General features: G+C 54.9%; 14 non-coding genes across 14 annotated transcripts; all 14 read right to left on the bottom strand.

Moving 5' to 3' along the window:
• Positions 1-413: 413 nt before the first annotated feature.
• LOC138564756 (U5 spliceosomal RNA) lies at positions 414-529 on the bottom strand. Its single transcript, XR_011300689.1, has one exon. It is a non-coding gene; the product is annotated as a U5 spliceosomal RNA (small nuclear RNA).
• A 770-nt stretch (positions 530-1,299) lies between these two features.
• On the bottom strand, positions 1,300-1,415 carry LOC138564755 (U5 spliceosomal RNA). The gene has a single exon (XR_011300688.1). It is a non-coding gene; the product is annotated as a U5 spliceosomal RNA (small nuclear RNA).
• Positions 1,416-2,220: 805 nt separating this feature from the next.
• LOC138564915 (U5 spliceosomal RNA) lies at positions 2,221-2,336 on the bottom strand. The gene has a single exon (XR_011300840.1). It is a non-coding gene; the product is annotated as a U5 spliceosomal RNA (small nuclear RNA).
• Positions 2,337-3,112: 776 nt separating this feature from the next.
• Positions 3,113-3,228, bottom strand: LOC138564754 (U5 spliceosomal RNA). Its single transcript, XR_011300687.1, has one exon. It is a non-coding gene; the product is annotated as a U5 spliceosomal RNA (small nuclear RNA).
• An 805-nt stretch (positions 3,229-4,033) lies between these two features.
• On the bottom strand, positions 4,034-4,149 carry LOC138564753 (U5 spliceosomal RNA). Its single transcript, XR_011300686.1, has one exon. It is a non-coding gene; the product is annotated as a U5 spliceosomal RNA (small nuclear RNA).
• Positions 4,150-4,919: 770 nt separating this feature from the next.
• LOC138564752 (U5 spliceosomal RNA) lies at positions 4,920-5,035 on the bottom strand. Its single transcript, XR_011300685.1, has one exon. It is a non-coding gene; the product is annotated as a U5 spliceosomal RNA (small nuclear RNA).
• Positions 5,036-5,805: 770 nt separating this feature from the next.
• LOC138564751 (U5 spliceosomal RNA) lies at positions 5,806-5,921 on the bottom strand. The gene has a single exon (XR_011300684.1). It is a non-coding gene; the product is annotated as a U5 spliceosomal RNA (small nuclear RNA).
• A 799-nt stretch (positions 5,922-6,720) lies between these two features.
• Positions 6,721-6,836, bottom strand: LOC138564750 (U5 spliceosomal RNA). The gene has a single exon (XR_011300683.1). It is a non-coding gene; the product is annotated as a U5 spliceosomal RNA (small nuclear RNA).
• Positions 6,837-7,606: 770 nt separating this feature from the next.
• On the bottom strand, positions 7,607-7,722 carry LOC138564749 (U5 spliceosomal RNA). Its single transcript, XR_011300682.1, has one exon. It is a non-coding gene; the product is annotated as a U5 spliceosomal RNA (small nuclear RNA).
• Positions 7,723-8,492: 770 nt separating this feature from the next.
• Positions 8,493-8,608, bottom strand: LOC138564748 (U5 spliceosomal RNA). The gene has a single exon (XR_011300681.1). It is a non-coding gene; the product is annotated as a U5 spliceosomal RNA (small nuclear RNA).
• A 770-nt stretch (positions 8,609-9,378) lies between these two features.
• Positions 9,379-9,494, bottom strand: LOC138564747 (U5 spliceosomal RNA). Its single transcript, XR_011300680.1, has one exon. It is a non-coding gene; the product is annotated as a U5 spliceosomal RNA (small nuclear RNA).
• A 770-nt stretch (positions 9,495-10,264) lies between these two features.
• LOC138564745 (U5 spliceosomal RNA) lies at positions 10,265-10,380 on the bottom strand. Its single transcript, XR_011300678.1, has one exon. It is a non-coding gene; the product is annotated as a U5 spliceosomal RNA (small nuclear RNA).
• Positions 10,381-11,185: 805 nt separating this feature from the next.
• Positions 11,186-11,301, bottom strand: LOC138565191 (U5 spliceosomal RNA). The gene has a single exon (XR_011301097.1). It is a non-coding gene; the product is annotated as a U5 spliceosomal RNA (small nuclear RNA).
• A 770-nt stretch (positions 11,302-12,071) lies between these two features.
• Positions 12,072-12,187, bottom strand: LOC138564744 (U5 spliceosomal RNA). Its single transcript, XR_011300677.1, has one exon. It is a non-coding gene; the product is annotated as a U5 spliceosomal RNA (small nuclear RNA).
• Positions 12,188-12,365: the final 178 nt, after the last annotated feature.

Below are 12,365 nucleotides of genomic sequence, written 5' to 3'. Positions count from 1 at the left end.
CCAGGATGTTGAAGAAGCAGCCCGCTCTCTCCTTTCTCAGGACACAGGGGTCATTTTCCGCCCTCACCCTGTCTTGCACGGGTGCTGGGCCTCCTGGGCTGCCAGCGGGCAAAGGACGGCGTTTGTCAGGCGTTCGTCAGCCGATCGGGGCCCGGGCCCAAACCCCTGCCCACTGGGGCCATATCCTCCTGGATGCTAGCTTGGAGCCAGCCTCTGCTGGCTCACCAGCAGGTGGCGACAGCAGCAAGCATTAGCTAAAGGCTCCCCCCTCTGGCTACCACTGCAAGGCATCAGCCTGGCTGTGCTGCGAGGACCCCTGCAAAGGCTGACTGACAGCTGGGGGGTGCAAGCCAACAGCTGAAAAGCAGGCTTTGCGCTTTCATTTGCTCTGTTTCTTTTTAACCAGCATAGGTAACCCTGCACTTGGCAGGGCTTCAAAAAATTGAGTGAAACTCTTTAATGTTCCTCTCCACGGAAATCTTTAGTAAAAGGCGAAAGATTTATTCGGTTTGAAGAGAAACCAGAGTATGCGCTCTAGTGGCCCCGACTGCGGCCGCAAAAAATGCAACACCTCACTAGCTCAGGGTGACTTAGTGAAGCAGTGCACACGATGACGCTTTTTGAGATGAAGCGAATGGAGAATGCTATCGGGCTCCGAACCCGTGGCAGAATGACTTTATTTGCAAGCAATCCCATCCAAAGTCATGAAACCTGGCAGGGGATTGTGGGTATGCAAATTTCTCCAGACCGCAGGCCATGTGACATTGGCCAAAAGGCAGGCAGAGTCTGCCTTTGCCTGAGGACTCCCCTCGTTTACATAAGGTCTAGGGCTTCTGGGAGGCAGGCGTGAGATTTTCTTTTGGGCCCCAGAGATGGGGCTCCTCCCCCAGGATGTTGAAGAAGCAGCCCGCTCTCTCCTTTCTCAGGACACAGGGGTCATTTTCCGCCCTCACCCTGTCTTGCACGGGTGCTGGGCCTCCTGGGCTGCCAGCGGGCAAAGGACGGCGTTTGTCAGGCATTCGTCAGCCGATCGGGGCCCGGGCCCAAACCCCTGCCCACTGGGGCCATATCCTCCTGGATGCTAGCTTGGAGCCAGCCTCTGCTGGCTCACCAGCAGGTGGCGACAGCAGCAAGCATTAGCTAAAGGCTCCCCCCTCTGGCTACCACTGCAAGGCATCAGCCTGGCTGTGCTGCGAGGACCCCTGCAAAGGCTGACTGACAGCTGGGGGGTGCAAGCCAACAGCTGAAAAGCAGGCTTTGCGCTTTCATTTGCTCTGTTTCTTTTTAACCAGCATAGGTAACCCTGCACTTGGCAGGGCTTCAAAAAATTGAGTGAAACTCTTTAATGTTCCTCTCCACGGAAATCTTTAGTAAAAGGCGAAAGATTTATTCGGTTTGAAGAGAAACCAGAGTATGCGCTCTAGTGGCCCCGACTGCGGCCGCAAAAAATGCAACACCTCACTAGCTCAGGGTGACTTAGTGAAGCAGTGCACACGATGACGCTTTTTGAGATGAAGCGAATGGAGAATGCTATCGGGCTCCGAACCCGTGGCAGAATGACTTTATTTGCAAGCAATCCCATCCAAAGTCATGAAACCTGGCAGGGGATTGTGGGTATGCAAATTTCTCCAGACCGCAGGCCATGTGACATTGGCCAAAAGGCAGGCAGAGTCTGCCTTTGCCTGAGGACTCCCCTCGTTTACATAAGGTCTAGGGCTTCTGGGAGGCAGGCGTGAGATTTTCTTTTGGGCCCCAGAGATGGGGCTCCTCCCCCAGGATGTTGAAAAAGTAGCCCGCTCTCTCCTTTCTCAGGACACAGGGGTCATTTTCCGCCCTCACCCTGTCTTGCACGGGTGCTGGGCCTCCTGGGCTGCCAGGTTCTTTTGCCCGCCAGGGCAAAGCCCGCCGGGCAAAGGACGGCGTTTGTCAGGCGTTCGTCAGCCGATCGGGGCCCGGGCCCAAACCCCTGCCCACTGGGGCCATATCCTCCTGGATGCTAGCTTGGAGCCAGCCTCTGCTGGCTCACCAGCAGGTGGCGACAGCAGCAAGCATTAGCTAAAGGCTCCCCCCTCTGGCTACCACTGCAAGGCATCAGCCTGGCTGTGCTGCGAGGACCCCTGCAAAGGCTGACTGACAGCTGGGGGGTGCAAGCCAACAGCTGAAAAGCAGGCTTTGCGCTTTCATTTGCTCTGTTTCTTTTTTTTTTTAACCAGCATAGGTAACCCTGCACTTGGCAGGGCTTCGAAAAATTGAGTGAAACTCTTTAATGTTCCTCTCCACGGAAATCTTTAGTAAAAGGCGAAAGATTTATTCGGTTTGAAGAGAAACCAGAGTATGCGCTCTAGTGGCCCCGACTGCGGCCGCAAAAAATGCAACACCTCACTAGCTCAGGGTGACTTAGTGAAGCAGTGCACACGATGACGCTTTTTGAGATGAAGCGAATGGAGAATGCTATCGGGCTCCGAACCCGTGGCAGAATGACTTTATTTGCAAGCAATCCCATCCAAAGTCATGAAACCTGGCAGGGGATTGTGGGTATGCAAATTTCTCCAGACCGCAGGCCATGTGACATTGGCCAAAAGGCAGGCAGAGTCTGCCTTTGCCTGAGGACTCCCCTCGTTTACATAAGGTCTAGGGCTTCTGGGAGGCAGGCGTGAGATTTTCTTTTGGGCCCCAGAGATGGGGCTCCTCCCCCAGGATGTTGAAGAAGCAGCCCGCTCTCTCCTTTCTCAGGACACAGGGGTCATTTTCCGCCCTCACCCTGTCTTGCACGGGTGCTGGGCCTCCTGGGCTGCCAGCGGGCAAAGGACGGCGTTTGTCAGGCGTTCGTCAGCCGATCGGGGCCCGGGCCCAAACCCCTGCCCACTGGGGCCATATCCTCCTGGATGCTAGCTTGGTGCCAGCCTCTGCTGGCTCACCAGCAGGTGGCAACAGCAGCAAGCATTAGCTAAAGGCTCCCCCCTCTGGCTACCACTGCAAGGCATCAGCCTGGCTGTGCTGCGAGGACCCCTGCAAAGGCTGACTGACAGCTGGGGGGTGCAAGCCAACAGCTGAAAAGCAGGCTTTGCGCTTTCATTTGCTCTGTTTCTTTTTTTTTTTAACCAGCATAGGTAACCCTGCACTTGGCAGGGCTTCAAAAAATTGAGTGAAACTCTTTAATGTTCCTCTCCACGGAAATCTTTAGTAAAAGGCGAAAGATTTATTCGGTTTGAAGAGAAACCAGAGTATGCGCTCTAGTGGCCCCGACTGCGGCCGCAAAAAATGCAACACCTCACTAGCTCAGGGTGACTTAGTGAAGCAGTGCACACGATGACGCTTTTTGAGATGAAGCGAATGGAGAATGCTATCGGGCTCCGAACCCGTGGCAGAATGACTTTATTTGCAAGCAATCCCATCCAAAGTCATGAAACCTGGCAGGGGATTGTGGGTATGCAAATTTCTCCAGACCGCAGGCCATGTGACATTGGCCAAAAGGCAGGCAGAGTCTGCCTTTGCCTGAGGACTCCCCTCGTTTACATAAGGTCTAGGGCTTCTGGGAGGCAGGCGTGAGATTTTCTTTTGGGCCCCAGAGATGGGGCTCCTCCCCCAGGATGTTGAAAAAGCAGCCCGCTCTCTCCTTTCTCAGGACACAGGGGTCATTTTCCGCCCTCACCCTGTCTTGCACGGGTGCTGGGCCTCCTGGGCTGCCAGGTTCTTTTGCCCGCCAGGGCAAAGCCCGCCGGGCAAAGGACGGCGTTTGTCAGGCGTTTGTCAGCCGATCGGGGCCCGGGCCCAAACCCCTGCCCACTGGGGCCATATCCTCCTGGATGCTAGCTTGGAGCCAGCCTCTGCTGGCTCACCAGCAGGTGGCGACAGCAGCAAGCATTAGCTAAAGGCTCCCCCCTCTGGCTACCACTGCAAGGCATCAGCCTGGCTGTGCTGCGAGGACCCCTGCAAAGGCTGACTGACAGCTGGGGGGTGCAAGCCAACAGCTGAAAAGCAGGCTTTGCGCTTTCATTTGCTCTGTTTCTTTTTTTTTTTAACCAGCATAGGTAACCCTGCACTTGGCAGGGCTTCAAAAAATTGAGTGAAACTCTTTAATGTTCCTCTCCACGGAAATCTTTAGTAAAAGGCGAAAGATTTATTCGGTTTGAAGAGAAACCAGAGTATGCGCTCTAGTGGCCCCGACTGCGGCCGCAAAAAATGCAACACCTCACTAGCTCAGGGTGACTTAGTGAAGCAGTGCACACGATGACGCTTTTTGAGATGAAGCGAATGGAGAATGCTATCGGGCTCCGAACCCGTGGCAGAATGACTTTATTTGCAAGCAATCCCATCCAAAGTCATGAAACCTGGCAGGGGATTGTGGGTATGCAAATTTCTCCAGACCGCAGGCCATGTGACATTGGCCAAAAGGCAGGCAGAGTCTGCCTTTGCCTGAGGACTCCCCTCGTTTACATAAGGTCTAGGGCTTCTGGGAGGCAGGCGTGAGATTTTCTTTTGGGCCCCAGAGATGGGGCTCCTCCCCCAGGATGTTGAAGAAGCAGCCCGCTCTCTCCTTTCTCAGGACACAGGGGTCATTTTCCGCCCTCACCCTGTCTTGCACGGGTGCTGGGCCTCCTGGGCTGCCAGCGGGCAAAGGACGGCGTTTGTCAGGCGTTCGTCAGCCGATCGGGGCCCGGGCCCAAACCCCTGCCCACTGGGGCCATATCCTCCTGGATGCTAGCTTGGAGCCAGCCTCTGCTGGCTCACCAGCAGGTGGCGACAGCAGCAAGCATTAGCTAAAGGCTCCCCCCTCTGGCTACCACTGCAAGGCATCAGCCTGGCTGTGCTGCGAGGACCCCTGCAAAGGCTGACTGACAGCTGGGGGGTGCAAGCCAACAGCTGAAAAGCAGGCTTTGCGCTTTCATTTGCTCTGTTTCTTTTTAACCAGCATAGGTAACCCTGCACTTGGCAGGGCTTCAAAAAATTGAGTGAAACTCTTTAATGTTCCTCTCCACGGAAATCTTTAGTAAAAGGCGAAAGATTTATTCGGTTTGAAGAGAAACCAGAGTATGCGCTCTAGTGGCCCCGACTGCGGCCGCAAAAAATGCAACACCTCACTAGCTCAGGGTGACTTAGTGAAGCAGTGCACACGATGACGCTTTTTGAGATGAAGCGAATGGAGAATGCTATCGGGCTCCGAACCCGTGGCAGAATGACTTTATTTGCAAGCAATCCCATCCAAAGTCATGAAACCTGGCAGGGGATTGTGGGTATGCAAATTTCTCCAGACCGCAGGCCATGTGACATTGGCCAAAAGGCAGGCAGAGTCTGCCTTTGCCTGAGGACTCCCCTCGTTTACATAAGGTCTAGGGCTTCTGGGAGGCAGGCGTGAGATTTTCTTTTGGGCCCCAGAGATGGGGCTCCTCCCCCAGGATGTTGAAGAAGCAGCCCGCTCTCTCCTTTCTCAGGACACAGGGGTCATTTTCCGCCCTCACCCTGTCTTGCACGGGTGCTGGGCCTCCTGGGCTGCCAGCGGGCAAAGGACGGCGTTTGTCAGGCATTCGTCAGCCGATCGGGGCCCGGGCCCAAACCCCTGCCCACTGGGGCCATATCCTCCTGGATGCTAGCTTGGAGCCAGCCTCTGCTGGCTCACCAGCAGGTGGCGACAGCAGCAAGCATTAGCTAAAGGCTCCCCCCTCTGGCTACCACTGCAAGGCATCAGCCTGGCTGTGCTGCGAGGACCCCTGCAAAGGCTGACTGACAGCTGGGGGGTGCAAGCCAACAGCTGAAAAGCAGGCTTTGCGCTTTCATTTGCTCTGTTTCTTTTTAACCAGCATAGGTAACCCTGCACTTGGCAGGGCTTCAAAAAATTGAGTGAAACTCTTTAATGTTCCTCTCCACGGAAATCTTTAGTAAAAGGCGAAAGATTTATTCGGTTTGAAGAGAAACCAGAGTATGCGCTCTAGTGGCCCCGACTGCGGCCGCAAAAAATGCAACACCTCACTAGCTCAGGGTGACTTAGTGAAGCAGTGCACACGATGACGCTTTTTGAGATGAAGCGAATGGAGAATGCTATCGGGCTCCGAACCCGTGGCAGAATGACTTTATTTGCAAGCAATCCCATCCAAAGTCATGAAACCTGGCAGGGGATTGTGGGTATGCAAATTTCTCCAGACCGCAGGCCATGTGACATTGGCCAAAAGGCAGGCAGAGTCTGCCTTTGCCTGAGGACTCCCCTCGTTTACATAAGGTCTAGGGCTTCTGGGAGGCAGGCGTGAGATTTTCTTTTGGGCCCCAGAGATGGGGCTCCTACCCCAGGATGTTGAAAAAGCAGCCCGCTCTCTCCTTTCTCAGGACACAGGGGTCATTTTCCGCCCTCACCCTGTCTTGCACGGGTGCTGGGCCTCCTGGGCTGCCAGGTTCTTTTGCCCGCCAGGGCAAAGCCCGCCGGGCAAAGGACGGCGTTTGTCAGGCGTTCGTCAGCCGATCGGGGCCCGGGCCCAAACCCCTGCCCACTGGGGCCATATCCTCCTGGATGCTAGCTTGGAGCCAGCCTCTGCTGGCTCACCAGCAGGTGGCGACAGCAGCAAGCATTAGCTAAAGGCTCCCCCCTCTGGCTACCACTGCAAGGCATCAGCCTGGCTGTGCTGCGAGGACCCCTGCAAAGGCTGACTGACAGCTGGGGGGTGCAAGCCAACAGCTGAAAAGCAGGCTTTGCGCTTTCATTTGCTCTGTTTCTTTTTAACCAGCATAGGTAACCCTGCACTTGGCAGGGCTTCAAAAAATTGAGTGAAACTCTTTAATGTTCCTCTCCACGGAAATCTTTAGTAAAAGGCGAAAGATTTATTCGGTTTGAAGAGAAACCAGAGTATGCGCTCTAGTGGCCCCGACTGCGGCCGCAAAAAATGCAACACCTCACTAGCTCAGGGTGACTTAGTGAAGCAGTGCACACGATGACGCTTTTTGAGATGAAGCGAATGGAGAATGCTATCGGGCTCCGAACCCGTGGCAGAATGACTTTATTTGCAAGCAATCCCATCCAAAGTCATGAAACCTGGCAGGGGATTGTGGGTATGCAAATTTCTCCAGACCGCAGGCCATGTGACATTGGCCAAAAGGCAGGCAGAGTCTGCCTTTGCCTGAGGACTCCCCTCGTTTACATAAGGTCTAGGGCTTCTGGGAGGCAGGCGTGAGATTTTCTTTTGGGCCCCAGAGATGGGGCTCCTCCCCCAGGATGTTGAAGAAGCAGCCCGCTCTCTCCTTTCTCAGGACACAGGGGTCATTTTCCGCCCTCACCCTGTCTTGCACGGGTGCTGGGCCTCCTGGGCTGCCAGCGGGCAAAGGACGGCGTTTGTCAGGCGTTCGTCAGCCGATCGGGGCCCGGGCCCAAACCCCTGCCCACTGGGGCCATATCCTCCTGGATGCTAGCTTGGAGCCAGCCTCTGCTGGCTCACCAGCAGGTGGCGACAGCAGCAAGCATTAGCTAAAGGCTCCCCCCTCTGGCTACCACTGCAAGGCATCAGCCTGGCTGTGCTGCGAGGACCCCTGCAAAGGCTGACTGACAGCTGGGGGGTGCAAGCCAACAGCTGAAAAGCAGGCTTTGCGCTTTCATTTGCTCTGTTTCTTTTTAACCAGCATAGGTAACCCTGCACTTGGCAGGGCTTCAAAAAATTGAGTGAAACTCTTTAATGTTCCTCTCCACGGAAATCTTTAGTAAAAGGCGAAAGATTTATTCGGTTTGAAGAGAAACCAGAGTATGCGCTCTAGTGGCCCCGACTGCGGCCGCAAAAAATGCAACACCTCACTAGCTCAGGGTGACTTAGTGAAGCAGTGCACACGATGACGCTTTTTGAGATGAAGCGAATGGAGAATGCTATCGGGCTCCGAACCCGTGGCAGAATGACTTTATTTGCAAGCAATCCCATCCAAAGTCATGAAACCTGGCAGGGGATTGTGGGTATGCAAATTTCTCCAGACCGCAGGCCATGTGACATTGGCCAAAAGGCAGGCAGAGTCTGCCTTTGCCTGAGGACTCCCCTCGTTTACATAAGGTCTAGGGCTTCTGGGAGGCAGGCGTGAGATTTTCTTTTGGGCCCCAGAGATGGGGCTCCTCCCCCAGGATGTTGAAGAAGCAGCCCGCTCTCTCCTTTCTCAGGACACAGGGGTCATTTTCCGCCCTCACCCTGTCTTGCACGGGTGCTGGGCCTCCTGGGCTGCCAGCGGGCAAAGGACGGCGTTTGTCAGGCGTTCGTCAGCCGATCGGGGCCCGGGCCCAAACCCCTGCCCACTGGGGCCATATCCTCCTGGATGCTAGCTTGGAGCCAGCCTCTGCTGGCTCACCAGCAGGTGGCGACAGCAGCAAGCATTAGCTAAAGGCTCCCCCCTCTGGCTACCACTGCAAGGCATCAGCCTGGCTGTGCTGCGAGGACCCCTGCAAAGGCTGACTGACAGCTGGGGGGTGCAAGCCAACAGCTGAAAAGCAGGCTTTGCGCTTTCATTTGCTCTGTTTCTTTTTAACCAGCATAGGTAACCCTGCACTTGGCAGGGCTTCAAAAAATTGAGTGAAACTCTTTAATGTTCCTCTCCACGGAAATCTTTAGTAAAAGGCGAAAGATTTATTCGGTTTGAAGAGAAACCAGAGTATGCGCTCTAGTGGCCCCGACTGCGGCCGCAAAAAATGCAACACCTCACTAGCTCAGGGTGACTTAGTGAAGCAGTGCACACGATGACGCTTTTTGAGATGAAGCGAATGGAGAATGCTATCGGGCTCCGAACCCGTGGCAGAATGACTTTATTTGCAAGCAATCCCATCCAAAGTCATGAAACCTGGCAGGGGATTGTGGGTATGCAAATTTCTCCAGACCGCAGGCCATGTGACATTGGCCAAAAGGCAGGCAGAGTCTGCCTTTGCCTGAGGACTCCCCTCGTTTACATAAGGTCTAGGGCTTCTGGGAGGCAGGCGTGAGATTTTCTTTTGGGCCCCAGAGATGGGGCTCCTCCCCCAGGATGTTGAAGAAGCAGCCCGCTCTCTCCTTTCTCAGGACACAGGGGTCATTTTCCGCCCTCACCCTGTCTTGCACGGGTGCTGGGCCTCCTGGGCTGCCAGCGGGCAAAGGACGGCGTTTGTCAGGCGTTCGTCAGCCGATCGGGGCCCGGGCCCAAACCCCTGCCCACTGGGGCCATATCCTCCTGGATGCTAGCTTGGAGCCAGCCTCTGCTGGCTCACCAGCAGGTGGCGACAGCAGCAAGCATTAGCTAAAGGCTCCCCCCTCTGGCTACCACTGCAAGGCATCAGCCTGGCTGTGCTGCGAGGACCCCTGCAAAGGCTGACTGACAGCTGGGGGGTGCAAGCCAACAGCTGAAAAGCAGGCTTTGCGCTTTCATTTGCTCTGTTTCTTTTTAACCAGCATAGGTAACCCTGCACTTGGCAGGGCTTCAAAAAATTGAGTGAAACTCTTTAATGTTCCTCTCCACGGAAATCTTTAGTAAAAGGCGAAAGATTTATTCGGTTTGAAGAGAAACCAGAGTATGCGCTCTAGTGGCCCCGACTGCGGCCGCAAAAAATGCAACACCTCACTAGCTCAGGGTGACTTAGTGAAGCAGTGCACACGATGACGCTTTTTGAGATGAAGCGAATGGAGAATGCTATCGGGCTCCGAACCCGTGGCAGAATGACTTTATTTGCAAGCAATCCCATCCAAAGTCATGAAACCTGGCAGGGGATTGTGGGTATGCAAATTTCTCCAGACCGCAGGCCATGTGACATTGGCCAAAAGGCAGGCAGAGTCTGCCTTTGCCTGAGGACTCCCCTCGTTTACATAAGGTCTAGGGCTTCTGGGAGGCAGGCGTGAGATTTTCTTTTGGGCCCCAGAGATGGGGCTCCTCCCCCAGGATGTTGAAGAAGCAGCCCGCTCTCTCCTTTCTCAGGACACAGGGGTCATTTTCCGCCCTCACCCTGTCTTGCACGGGTGCTGGGCCTCCTGGGCTGCCAGCGGGCAAAGGACGGCGTTTGTCAGGCGTTCGTCAGCCGATCGGGGCCCGGGCCCAAACCCCTGCCCACTGGGGCCATATCCTCCTGGATGCTAGCTTGGAGCCAGCCTCTGCTGGCTCACCAGCAGGTGGCGACAGCAGCAAGCATTAGCTAAAGGCTCCCCCCTCTGGCTACCACTGCAAGGCATCAGCCTGGCTGTGCTGCGAGGACCCCTGCAAAGGCTGACTGACAGCTGGGGGGTGCAAGCCAACAGCTGAAAAGCAGGCTTTGCGCTTTCATTTGCTCTGTTTCTTTTTAACCAGCATAGGTAACCCTGCACTTGGCAGGGCTTCAAAAAATTGAGTGAAACTCTTTAATGTTCCTCTCCACGGAAATCTTTAGTAAAAGGCGAAAGATTTATTCGGTTTGAAGAGAAACCAGAGTATGCGCTCTAGTGGCCCCGACTGCGGCCGCAAAAAATGCAACACCTCACTAGCTCAGGGTGACTTAGTGAAGCAGTGCACACGATGACGCTTTTTGAGATGAAGCGAATGGAGAATGCTATCGGGCTCCGAACCCGTGGCAGAATGACTTTATTTGCAAGCAATCCCATCCAAAGTCATGAAACCTGGCAGGGGATTGTGGGTATGCAAATTTCTCCAGACCGCAGGCCATGTGACATTGGCCAAAAGGCAGGCAGAGTCTGCCTTTGCCTGAGGACTCCCCTCGTTTACATAAGGTCTAGGGCTTCTGGGAGGCAGGCGTGAGATTTTCTTTTGGGCCCCAGAGATGGGGCTCCTCCCCCAGGATGTTGAAAAAGCAGCCCGCTCTCTCCTTTCTCAGGACACAGGGGTCATTTTCCGCCCTCACCCTGTCTTGCACGGGTGCTGGGCCTCCTGGGCTGCCAGGTTCTTTTGCCCGCCAGGGCAAAGCCCGCCGGGCAAAGGACGGCGTTTGTCAGGCGTTTGTCAGCCGATCGGGGCCCGGGCCCAAACCCCTGCCCACTGGGGCCATATCCTCCTGGATGCTAGCTTGGAGCCAGCCTCTGCTGGCTCACCAGCAGGTGGCGACAGCAGCAAGCATTAGCTAAAGGCTCCCCCCTCTGGCTACCACTGCAAGGCATCAGCCTGGCTGTGCTGCGAGGACCCCTGCAAAGGCTGACTGACAGCTGGGGGGTGCAAGCCAACAGCTGAAAAGCAGGCTTTGCGCTTTCATTTGCTCTGTTTCTTTTTTTTTTTAACCAGCATAGGTAACCCTGCACTTGGCAGGGCTTCAAAAAATTGAGTGAAACTCTTTAATGTTCTTCTCCACGGAAATCTTTAGTAAAAGGCGAAAGACTTATTCGGTTTGAAGAGAAACCAGAGTATGCGCTCTAGTGGCCCCGACTGCGGCCGCAAAAAATGCAACACCTCACTAGCTCAGGGTGACTTAGTGAAGCAGTGCACACGATGACGCTTTTTGAGATGAAGCGAATGGAGAATGCTATCGGGCTCCGAACCCGTGGCAGAATGACTTTATTTGCAAGCAATCCCATCCAAAGTCATGAAACCTGGCAGGGGATTGTGGGTATGCAAATTTCTCCAGACCGCAGGCCATGTGACATTGGCCAAAAGGCAGGCAGAGTCTGCCTTTGCCTGAGGACTCCCCTCGTTTACATAAGGTCTAGGGCTTCTGGGAGGCAGGCGTGAGATTTTCTTTTGGGCCCCAGAGATGGGGCTCCTCCCCCAGGATGTTGAAGAAGCAGCCCGCTCTCTCCTTTCTCAGGACACAGGGGTCATTTTCCGCCCTCACCCTGTCTTGCACGGGTGCTGGGCCTCCTGGGCTGCCAGCGGGCAAAGGACGGCGTTTGTCAGGCGTTCGTCAGCCGATCGGGGCCCGGGCCCAAACCCCTGCCCACTGGGGCCATATCCTCCTGGATGCTAGCTTGGAGCCAGCCTCTGCTGGCTCACCAGCAGGTGGCGACAGCAGCAAGCATTAGCTAAAGGCTCCCCCCTCTGGCTACCACTGCAAGGCATCAGCCTGGCTGTGCTGCGAGGACCCCTGCAAAGGCTGACTGACAGCTGGGGGGTGCAAGCCAACAGCTGAAAAGCAGGCTTTGCGCTTTCATTTGCTCTGTTTCTTTTTAACCAGCATAGGTAACCCTGCACTTGGCAGGGCTTCAAAAAATTGAGTGAAACTCTTTAATGTTCCTCTCCACGGAAATCTTTAGTAAAAGGCGAAAGATTTATTCGGTTTGAAGAGAAACCAGAGTATGCGCTCTAGTGGCCCCGACTGCGGCCGCAAAAAATGCAACACCTCACTAGCTCAGGGTGACTTAGTGAAGCAGTGCACACGATGACGCTTTTTGAGATGAAGCGAATGGAGAATGCTATCGGGCTCCGAACCCGTGGCAGAATGACTTTATTTGCAAGCAATCCCATCCAAAGTCATG

This window comes from Ambystoma mexicanum, chromosome 1q (genome assembly GCF_040938575.1).
Source record: "Ambystoma mexicanum isolate Mex_15411 chromosome 1q, UKY_AmexF1_1, whole genome shotgun sequence".
NCBI classification, from domain to species: Eukaryota; Metazoa; Chordata; class Amphibia; order Caudata; family Ambystomatidae; genus Ambystoma; species Ambystoma mexicanum.
The sequence above is the reverse complement of the archived record's forward strand: the minus strand, read 5'-3'. Positions and strand labels throughout refer to the sequence as shown.